The following is an 11,280-nucleotide window of genomic DNA, read 5'->3' on the forward strand; positions in this document are numbered from 1 at the left end:
GCGAGAATTTTTTTGGCGCGAAGGTACGTCTTTGATGATGCAAGTTTGTAATTTCTGGCATCTTAGTTGACGCCAGGGTTTCTTGTATGGGGTTGCGTCTGTGATGACGCAAGTTGCGTCATTTCCGGATGTTGTTGGCGCCAAAAAAACTTCACCTTCCTTTGCGTCGTGCGTCATGCTTGCCGCCAAAAAAATTAGTTTATTTTTCACCCCACTTCCTATATGCCTCTTGCCTTCTATATGCTCAGAGGGCTATGCTGTTTGCATTTTTTCCCATTCCTGAAACTGCCATATAAGGAAATTGTACATTTTGCTTTAATGTTGTTTTTTCTTTTACATTTTGCAAGATGTCTCAATCTGATCCTGTCTCAGAAGCAACTTTTGGAACCCTGCTGCCTGATCACAGTTCTACCAAAGCTAAGTGTATCTGTTGTAAATTAGCTGAGATTATATCTCCAGCTGTAGTATGTAACAGTTGTCATGATAAGCTTTTGCACGCAGAAAACGTTTCCATCAGTACTAGTACAGTTTCTGTTGTTCCTTCAACATCTAATGTACATGATATCCCTGTTGATATGAAAAATGATATTGCTGATGACCAACAACATACTGAAATATCCTCCTCTGATGAGGATCTCTCTGATTCAGAAGATCCTACCTCAGACATTGACAATGACAAATCTACTTATCTTTTCAAGATTGAGTATATTTGTTCCTTGTTAAAAGAAGTGTTAGCTACTTTGGATATTGAGGAGTCTAGTCCTCTTGATATCAAAATTAGTCAATGTTTAAATTCTGTTTATAAACCTTCTGTGCTTACTCCTGAGGTTTTTCCAGTTCCTGATGCTATTTCTGATGTGATTGCTAAGGAATGGGTTAAGCCTGGTACTTATTTTATTTCTTCTTCTAGGTTTAAAAGGATGTACACTTTGCCAGTGGCTAGATTAGAGTTTTGGGAAAAAAATCCCCAAAGTTGATGGGACTATTTCTACTCTTACCAAACGTACTACTATTCCTATGGAAGACAGTACTTCTTTTAAAGACCCTTTAGATAGGAAAATTGAATCTTATCTAAGGAAAGTGTCAACATGCTAATCATTTTATCTGTGATGCTATTTTTTATATAATCAAAATTGATGTTAAATCTACGTCTTTAGCTATTTTAGCTAGAAGATCTTTATGGCTCAAATCTTGGAATGCTGGCATGGCATCTAAGTCTAGATTACTGTCTCTTTCTTTCCACAGTAACAATTTATTTGGTTCTCAGTTGGATTCAATTAATTCAACTATCACTGGGGGGAAGGGTGTTTTTTTGCCTCAGGATAAAAGATCTAATGGTAAATCTAAAGCATCTAATTGTTTTTGTTCTTTTCAACAGAAAAATGAACAAAAAACCAATCCTTCCACTAAAGACTCTGGTTCCAATTGGAAACCTTCTTCAAGTTGGAATAAATCCAAAACTTTTAAGAAACCAAAGCCAGCCCCCAAGTCTGCATGAAGGTGTGGCCCTCGATCCAGTTCAGCTGGTGGGGGGCAGATTGAAATTATTCTAAAACATTTGGGCAGATTCTGTTCAAAATCAGTGGATTCAGAGTATTGTCTCTCAAGGGTATCGAATAGGATTCAGAGTAAGATCTTCTGTGAAAAGATTCTTTCTCACATTCCAGCAAATCCGGTGAAGGCTCAAGCTTTTCTGAAGTGTGTTTTAGATCTAGAGCTTTCAGGGGTAATAATACTAGTTCCATTTCAGCAACAGGGTCTGGGTTTTTATTTAAATCTATTAATTGTCCCAAAGAAAGAAAATTAATTCAGGCCAGTTCTGGATCTAAAGTGTTTTAATCGTTTTTTTAGAGTCCCAACTTTTAAGATGGTGACTATAAGTATTATTGTTCAATAAGGTCATTATATGTCCACGATAGACTTACAGGATACATATCTTCACATTCCGATTCATCCAGACCACTATCGGTTTCTGAGATTCTCTTTTCTAGACAAGCATTACCAATTTGTCGCTCTTCCATTTGGCCTAACAACAGTTCCAAGGATCTTTTCAAAGGTTCTCAGTGCCCTTCTATCTGTAATCAGAGAACAGGGTATTGCGGTGTTTTCTTATTTGGACGATATATTGGTACTAGCTCAGTCTTTACATTTAGCCGAATCTCACAGGAATCAACTAGTGTTGTTTCTTCAAAGACATGGTTGGAGGATCAATTTTCCAAAGAGTTTCTTAATTCCTCAGACAAGGGTCACCTTTTTAGGATTCCAGATAGATTCAGAGTCCATGACTTTGTCTTTAACAGACAAGAGACGAATGAAATTGGTTTCGACTTGTCGAAACCTTCAGTCTCAATCATTCCTTTCAGTGGCTATGTGCATATAAATTTTAGGTCTCATGACTGCAGCATTGGACACGATCCTCTTTCTCTTTGTTCAGTTTTGTATGCTGAATCAATGGTGCAGGGATTATACTCGGATATCACAATTGATATACTTAAATCCCAACATTCAACTCTCTCTGACTTGGTGGTTAGACATCCTCATTTAATTCAGGTGGCCTCTTTTGTTCGTCCTACCTGGACTGTGATCCCGACAGATGCAAGTCTTTCAGGTTGGGGAGCTGTTTGGGGATCTTTGACAGCAAAAGGGTTTTGAAACCTCAAGAGGCGAGGTTACCAATCAATATTTTAGAACTCCGTGCTATTTTCAGGGCTTTTCAGATTTGGCCTCTGTTAAGAGAGAACCATTCATTTGTTTTCAGACGGACAATATCACAACTGTGGCATATGTCAATCATCAGGGTGGGACTCGCAGTTCCCTAGCTATGAAAGAAGTATCTCAGATACTTTCTTGGGCAGAATCCCCCTCTTTTGCATCTAATTTCTGCGGTGCATATCCCAGGTGTAGACAATTGGGAAGCGGATTATCTCAGCCGTCAGACCTTACATCCGTGGGAGTGGTCTCTCCATCCAGACGTATTTTGTCAGATTGTACAGATGTGGGGTCTTCCAGAAATAGATCTGATGGCTTCATATCTAAAAAATAAACTTCCCAGGTATCTGTCCAGGTCCAGGGATCCTCAGGTGGAGATGGTGGATGCTTTAGCAGTTCCTTGGTTTTATCAACCTGCTTATATCTTTCCACTTCTAGATCTTCTTCCAAGAGTGATCTCCAAGGTCATTATGGAACAATCGTATGTGTTTCTGATAGCACCAGCGTGGCCTCACAGGTTTTTGTATGCAGATCTTGTTCGGATGTCCAGTTGCCAGCCTTGGCCACTTCCTCTAAGACCAGACTTTTTGTCTCAAGGGCCGTTTTTCCATCAGAATCTCAAATCGTTAAATTTGAAGGTATGGAAATTGAACACTTTGTGCTTAGTCATAGAGGTTTCTCTGACTCAGTGATTAATACTATGCTACAGGCTCGTAAGTCTGTTTTAATGAAGATGTATTATCGAGTTTGGAAGACCTATATTTCATGGTGTTCTTCTCATAAATTCTACTGGCATTCTTTTAGAATTCCTAGAATTTTACAGTTTCTTCAGGATGGTTTGGATAAAGGTTTGTCTGCAGGTACTTTGAAATAAAACCAAAAGAGCATGGCTTTGTCCCTTCAAAGAAAGATTTGCTAAGCTTCCTGATATTCACTGTTTTGTTCAGGCTTTGGTTCATATCAAGCCTGTTATTAAATCAATCTCTCCTCCTTGGAGTCTTAATTTGGTTTTGAAGACTTTGCAGGCTCCTCCTTTTGAGCCTATGCATTCTTTGGATATTAAACTACTTTCTTGGAAAGTGTTGTTTCTTTTGGCTATCTCTTCAGCTAGAAGAGTTTCCAAATTGTTGTGTCCTAATCCCAAAAATGCTCTTGAAAGATCTTTGCATTCTTTGGATGTTGTAAGAGCCTTGAAATGTTATGTTGAAGCTACTAAAGATTTCTGGAAGACTTCTAGTCTATTTGTTGTCTATTCTGGTTCTAGGAAATGTCAGAAAGTTTCTGCAATTTCTTTGGCTTCTTGGTTGAAGCTTTTGAGTCATAAAGCTTATTTTGAGGCAGGACAGACCGCACTTCAGAGAATCACAGCTCATTCTACTAGATCAGTCTCCACTTCTTGGGCTTTTAAGAATGAAGCTTCAGTTGATCAGATTTGCAAAGCAGCAACTTGGTCTTCTTTGCATACATTTACTAAATTTTACCATTTTGATGTATTTGGTAGAAAAGTTCTTCAGGCAACTGTTTCAGTTTGATTCTTATGCTAATGTTTTAAGTTTTTTTTCTTTCAATTTATGAGAAAAACTTATTTTTTGTGGATTTAATTTTTTCAGCGGAAAATGACTGTTTTTATTTTATCCCTCCCTTTCTATTGACTCTCTGTGGACTTCCACATCTTGGGTATTTCTATCCCATACGTCACTAGCTCATGGACTCTTGCCAATTACATAAAAGAAAACATAATTTATTTAAGAACTTACCTGATAAATTCATTTCTTTCATATTGTCAAGAGTCCATGAGACCCACCCTTTTTCTGGTGGTTATGATTTTTTGTATAAAAGCACAATTATATTTCCAGTTTCTCTTTTTTGTATGCTTTTTTACTCCTTTTTCTATCACCCCACTACTTAGCTATTCATTAAACTGAATTGTGGGTGTGGTGAGGGGTGTATTTATAGGAATTTTGAGGTTTGGGAAACTTTGCCCCTCCTGGTAGGATTGTATATCCCATACATCACTAGCTCATGAAATCTTGCCAATATGAAAGAAATTAATTTATCAGGTAAGTTCTTACATAAATTATGTTTTGATTCAGTCTATCGCTGATACTTAAGCAGTTCAAAGCACAAAAATAGTTAACCCCTAAGAAAAGCCACAATGTAAAACTTATTAACCATTAGGAGTGAAACACTAGCAATAATAATAAGGTACTGTAAAATAAGCAGTAAATTGTGAAAAGAATCTGACATAGCAAATGAAACAGCGCATAAAAGGTTAATTCAAATTTCTACCACAACGTTCATGGCTGCCACTAAAATATTAAATAATTGGTGTACTTTATTAGCAAGCAAAGCTGAAAATGGCTGCCACCGGCAGATACAGCACTTTTCAGAGCCGGATTTCTTCTTGTGAATGTGCAACACACAAGATCTGGATTTGCACAAAAAAGAGCTGAATGCTGTTAATGGCGGCCATTTTCAGCATTCCTTTTCTAATAAGGTACACAATGTCACATGCCTAGTAACGATAATATTGCAACAGCCATAGTTTAATCGCAACATAATTAAAATTAGAAACAGATGAGAAGAACAAAAAAAATGTAGGCTTTAAAGTAAGATTTCAAGTATTTACCAAAAGCTTCATGGCAAACATAAATAATTATTTTCATCACATGAGTTGAAAGTCAGCAATTCTAAAAATTCCTTATGGACAAAAATCGCGGATGTATGTAGTGTTAGCTCTACAAAACTTAATTGAAACTGCTCTTGCTAAAGTAACACATGACCTGTTATCAGCTAAAGGAAAAGGCCACTACTCCTTACTAATTCTTCTTGACCTATCCGCTGCTTTTGACACAGTCGACCATCCTCTCCTCCTAAAAATACTACATTCATTTGGCATCTGAGACACAGCCCTCTGCTGGTTTGACTCATATCTCTCAAACCGCTCATTTTCAGTTTCCTTTAACAACATATCTTGCGATCCTGTGCCTCTCTCAGTTGGAGTACCGCAAGGCTCTGTCTTGGGTCCCTTGCTTTTCTCTCTCTATACATCCTCCCTTGGAAAACTTATAGCCTCCTTTGGATTCCAGTACCACCTATATGCAGATGATACCCAAATCTATCTTTTCTCTCCTGATATCTCTCCCTCTTTACTCAACCAGATTTCCAACTGACTCTCTGCAATTTACTCTTGGATAGTTTCACACTACCTCCAACTCAATCTGTCCAAAACTAAGCTGCTTCTTATTCCCCCCTCTTTGAGACATCCAACACCTGACATTTCTATGACAGTTGGAGACTCTATTCTCAACACCTCACCCCAGATTCGCTGTCTTGGGGTCACACTAGACTCAAAGCTCACATTCAACCGACATATACAAGCGCTTACCAAATCCTGCCGTTCACACCTACGCAACATTTCCAGAATTCGTCCCTTGCTTACTCAAAAATTGACAAAAATACTTATACATTCCCTATCATTTTGTCACACATTGATTACTGCAACCTACTCCTAAATGGCCTTCCAAAACACTGCCTCTCCTCCCTCCAATCTATTATGAATGCTTCAGCTAGACTCATCCACCTATATCTATATCAGCGACTCTGCTCTGTCAGTCTCTACAATGGCTCCCCATACACTCCAGAATACAGTTTAAAGTATTAACCCTAACTTACAAAGCACTAAACAGTCTAACTCCCGACTATATTTCCTCTTTTACCGTGAAATATTCTCCATCCTGTCCTCTTCAATCAACTTCTGACCTACGTCTCTCCACTCCTGTTATCTCTACGTCCCACTCCCGCCTCCAAGACTTTGCACTAGTGATGTTGCGAATAGTTCGCCGGGAATAGTTCCCGGTGAACATAGCATGTTCACTGCGACGGGCGAACATATGCGATGTTCGATCCGCCCCCTATTCGTCATCATTGAGTAAACTTTGACCCTCTACCTCACAGTCAGAAGACACATTACAGCCAATCAGCAGCAGACCCTCCCTCCCAGACCCTCCCACCTCCTGGACAGCATCCATTTTAGATTCATTTGGATGCTGCATTCTTAGCATTCTTAGTGAGAGGAGGGACAGTGTAGCTGCTACTGATTTAATAGGGAAATCGATAGCTAGGCTAGAGTATTCAGTGTCCACTACAGTCCTGAAGGACTCATATGATCTCTGCTGTAAGGACAGCACCGCAAAAAGCCCTTTTCAGGGCTAGAACATCAGTCTGCTTTTTTTTTTTCCCTGTGTAATCTAATTGCAGTTGCCTGCCTGCCAGCGTGTGTGTCAGGCTCACAGCTTATACTGTGCCCACTTGCCCAGTGCCACCACTCATATCTGGTGTAACACTAGTGTACATTTAAAAAAAACAACACTTTTTTGACTGTGAAATAATAGCAGACAGCTGCCAGTAGCCAAGATGGCTGCCAATAAGGCAGATGGGGAGGGTTAGAGAGCTGTTTTGGGGGGGATCAGGGAGGTTGGGGGCTAAGGGGGGATGCTACACCACAGCATATGTAAATATGCTTAAAAAAAATTAAAAAAAATTAAAAACCTTTTATTTTAGTACTGGCAGACTTTCTGCCAGTACTTAAGATGGCGGGGACAATTGTGGGGTGGGGGAGGGAAGGGAGCTGTTTGGGAGGGATCAGGGGGTCTGATGTGTCAGGTGGGAGGCTGATCTCTACACTAAAGCTAAAATTAACCCTGCAAGCTCACGACAAACTACCTAATTAACTCCTTCACTGCTAGCCATAATACACGTGTGATGCACAGCAGCATTTAGCGGCCTTCTAATTACCAGAAAGCAACACCAAAGTCATATATGTCTGCTATTTCTGAACAAAGGGGATCCCAGAGAAGCCTTTACAACCATTTGTGCCATAATTGCACAAGCTGTTTGTAAATAATTTCAGTGAGAAACCTAAAATTGCGAAAAAAAATTTTTAAGTTTTTTTTAAATTTGATCGCATTTGGCGGTAAAATGGTGGCATGAAATATACCAAAATGGGCCTAGATCAATACTTTGGGTTGTCTACTACACTACACTTAAGCTAAAATTAACTCTACAAGCTGCCTACATGCTCCCTAATTAACCCCTTCACTGCTGGGCATAAAACACTTGTGGTGCGCAGTGGCATTTAGCAGCCTTCTAATTACCAAAAAGCAACGCCAAAGCCATATAAGTCTGCTATTTCTGAACAAAGGGGATCCCAGTCTGAAGCATTTACAACCATTTATGCCATAATTGCATAAGTTGTTTGTAAATAATTTCTGTGAGAAACCTAAAGTTTGTGAATAAGTGAACAATTTTTTTTTATTTGATCGCATTTGGCGGTGAAATGGTGGCATTAAATATACCAAAATGGGCCTAGATCAATACTTTGGGTTGCCTACTACACTACACTTAAGCTAAAATTAACTCTACAAGCTGCCTACATGCTCTCTAATTAACCCCTTTACTGCTGGGCATAAAACACGTGTGGTGCGATTTGTCATTTAGCAGCCTTCTAATTACCAAAAAGCAACGCCAAAGCCATATAAGTCTGCTATAATGGCATGTCTGGCACACAGTGTTGGGGCAAGGGTCCATCTGACCACTGATACCTGGTCTGCAAAGCATGGTCAGGGCAGGTCACCTACACTGCGCACTGTGAAGCGGGCGTAACCATTACACTACCTGATCGATACAACATCATACCTGATGTTTTAAAGCATGTTATTCCAAACAATTTAGGAATGTTAGGTGATTTATGCCCTTTATGGATTAAAACCAGACTCTGCATCAACTATGTAATTTTCCATGGGAGTTTTGCCATGGATCCCCCTCCGGCATGCCACAGTCCAGGTGTTAGTCCCCTTGAAAAAACTTTTCAATCACTATTGTGGCCAGAAAGAGTCCCTGTGGCTTTTAAAATTCGCCTGCCTATTGAAGTCTATGGCGGTTCGCCCGTTAGCAAACTTTTGTGGAACTTCGCGTTCGCCGTTTGCAAACCCAAATTTTTAGGTTCGCAACATCACTACTTTGCACGTGCTGCTCCTATCCTCTGGAACTCTCTACCCCTCTCCATAAGACTGTCTCCAACCTTGTATAGCTTCAGACGCTCTTTGAAAACCCACCTATTCAGAGAGGTGTACCATATCTCCTCCATCCCTCATCTGAACCAAACTAATACATGAACTGCCTGACTCACTACTGCAACTACAACTGATGTAACAAGCTGCCCCATCCTTATTTGGTGGCGCTATACAAATAAATGATAATAATAATAACAATAAATATATTCTATGATTGTCAATTGGCTGTAAAATGTGAAGCTGAGGTAGCTAAAAATTGCAGGTGGTGGTTCTTCAACTTCAAAGAAAATACACAGTATTCAATGAAAAATGTTAAGGAAATCTAAATCTGAAATGGCTGTTGCTGGAATATCAGGGGGTCTTGATAGTGATAGTGATTCATCTGAAAGAAAAATAAATACGGTATGTTAAAAAAAAAGTTTATGATTAATCCTTGTACTCAAGAATTAATAACATTAATAGTGGAAATATTAACCAAGAGGAAAAGCTCTGTTCCTGCTCATACAGTACTTCATAAACCACAAAACAACAGCTTCTTAGGTTTTATTTTCACATCATTTTACAAAGAACATTGCTTTTGTGCATAGAAAAAACCCACACTTGACATTTTTAGATGCATTTAATTCTACAATACAATGTTTCCTTAGTTTCCCCTTTATGTGTTAACTTGTTATACCAGCTTCAGAGTTTAAAATTATATGGGAAGTTGCTACTTAAAGTGAATGTAAATTTTGATGCTAAAGTGCCTGGTTTTTAAAACTTTGATTAAAAACAGGGGCACTTTAATTCATAAAAATTTACATTTCACTCCTGTTGTGACAAAAAACTTACCTTTTAAACTTCACAGCAGCTGCTGCTTCCTCCGGTCTCACAAGCCATTTCTGATGTCAGAAATGATTGATAGGTCATCCTCCAATCACAGCTTCCCCCCCGGGGGATTCAGTGTCTGATTCACTGCTGTGATTGGAGGAAGCTGATGCCTCATTTTAGACCCAGGAAGAGGCTTTGAAACAGGTGGAGGAAGCTGGAGCTGCTGTGAAGATTAAAAGGTAAGTTTTTTTTCACAACAGGAGTGAAATGAAAATATTGATGAATTAAAGTGCCCCTGTTTTTAATCAAAGTTTTAAAAACCGGGCACTTTAGCATCAAAATTTACATTCACTTTAAGGTATATTTTATTTTTGTACAAGAAATTACTCATACACTGGAAGACAGGTAGCTCACAGTAGACAGGGCTTTTATACACAGAAGAAACGTCATCATCACGTGACAAACACTATGGGCCAGATTACAAGTGGAGCAATATTTACTCAAGCACTAACTTCACAGGTAAACTCACATAAAAAGCCCAACTTCGAATATCACGTGCACCTTAATGTACTCCCCCATAGAAGTCAATGGAGCAAAAAAGGTGGAAAAAGACCTAAGACCCTACTCGCACGCAAACCCAATTGCATATTCTCAAGTGCATCAGCTCAACATGAAAATATTAATATTTCACATTCCAATGTTTTTCACATAGCAGAATATGTTCTATTTATTCATAAATACATATTTCTACATATATCTGATGGTATTTTGGTACAATATATATCTATACCTATATATGTATACAGTGTATATATATATATATATATATATATATATATATCTGTATATCTATGTATGATTATATATAGATATATACAGATATATATAAGAATATCTATTTATAAAAAACAAAGAACAAATTCTGCTATGGGCAGAACATTGGAATGTGAAATATTTACAGTAAATACATATTTAAAATCTTTATTTAATATGAATGTTGTATAAATATGGTGTTAAATGTTTTTTTGGACTTGACAGCAAAGGACTCCAATGCACTAATATATCTTTATATATGTGTGCATTTGTGTTTATATGTGTGTATATATGTCTGTAAGTACATATAAATCCATATGTAAACACATAGATATATATATATATACATACACACTGTATATATATCGAACATAAGGAGGCACTCTCTGGTCTTTTCAATGAAGTAAATTTTAATGTATCAGGCATGACTTTTCAGGGACACACTCCCCTTCCTCAGAAGGTGTGTCCCCGAAACGTCACGCTTGATACATTAAACTTCACTTATTGAAAAGACCAGAGAGTTTCTCCTTATGTTCGATGTATTTAACCGTTGGCACCCGGGCAGCTGAATATTGAGGTGAGAGTGCTCTCTCACCTCAATTTTTTAACATTATAAAAATATTTTTTATTAGATATTGTTATTATGAGTGTGACTGTACTGTGTAATGTATTTATGATGCGTTTTGTGCAACTTTTTGTTTTGCAAAACCATTAACCAGAGCTCTGAGGGCCCGGTAATCAGTCTAGTGTAAATCGCAATTGCACTAACGTTTACTTTTTAACTTGTAATACAAGCGCTAAAGCTGACGCACGCAAACACCTATGATAAACCTGTTTTTGCTCGTACTTAACTGTTAGCATGCCACTTATAATC

The sequence above is a fragment of the Bombina bombina genome, chromosome 3, assembly GCF_027579735.1.
Source record: "Bombina bombina isolate aBomBom1 chromosome 3, aBomBom1.pri, whole genome shotgun sequence".
Classification (NCBI taxonomy): Eukaryota; Metazoa; Chordata; class Amphibia; order Anura; family Bombinatoridae; genus Bombina; species Bombina bombina.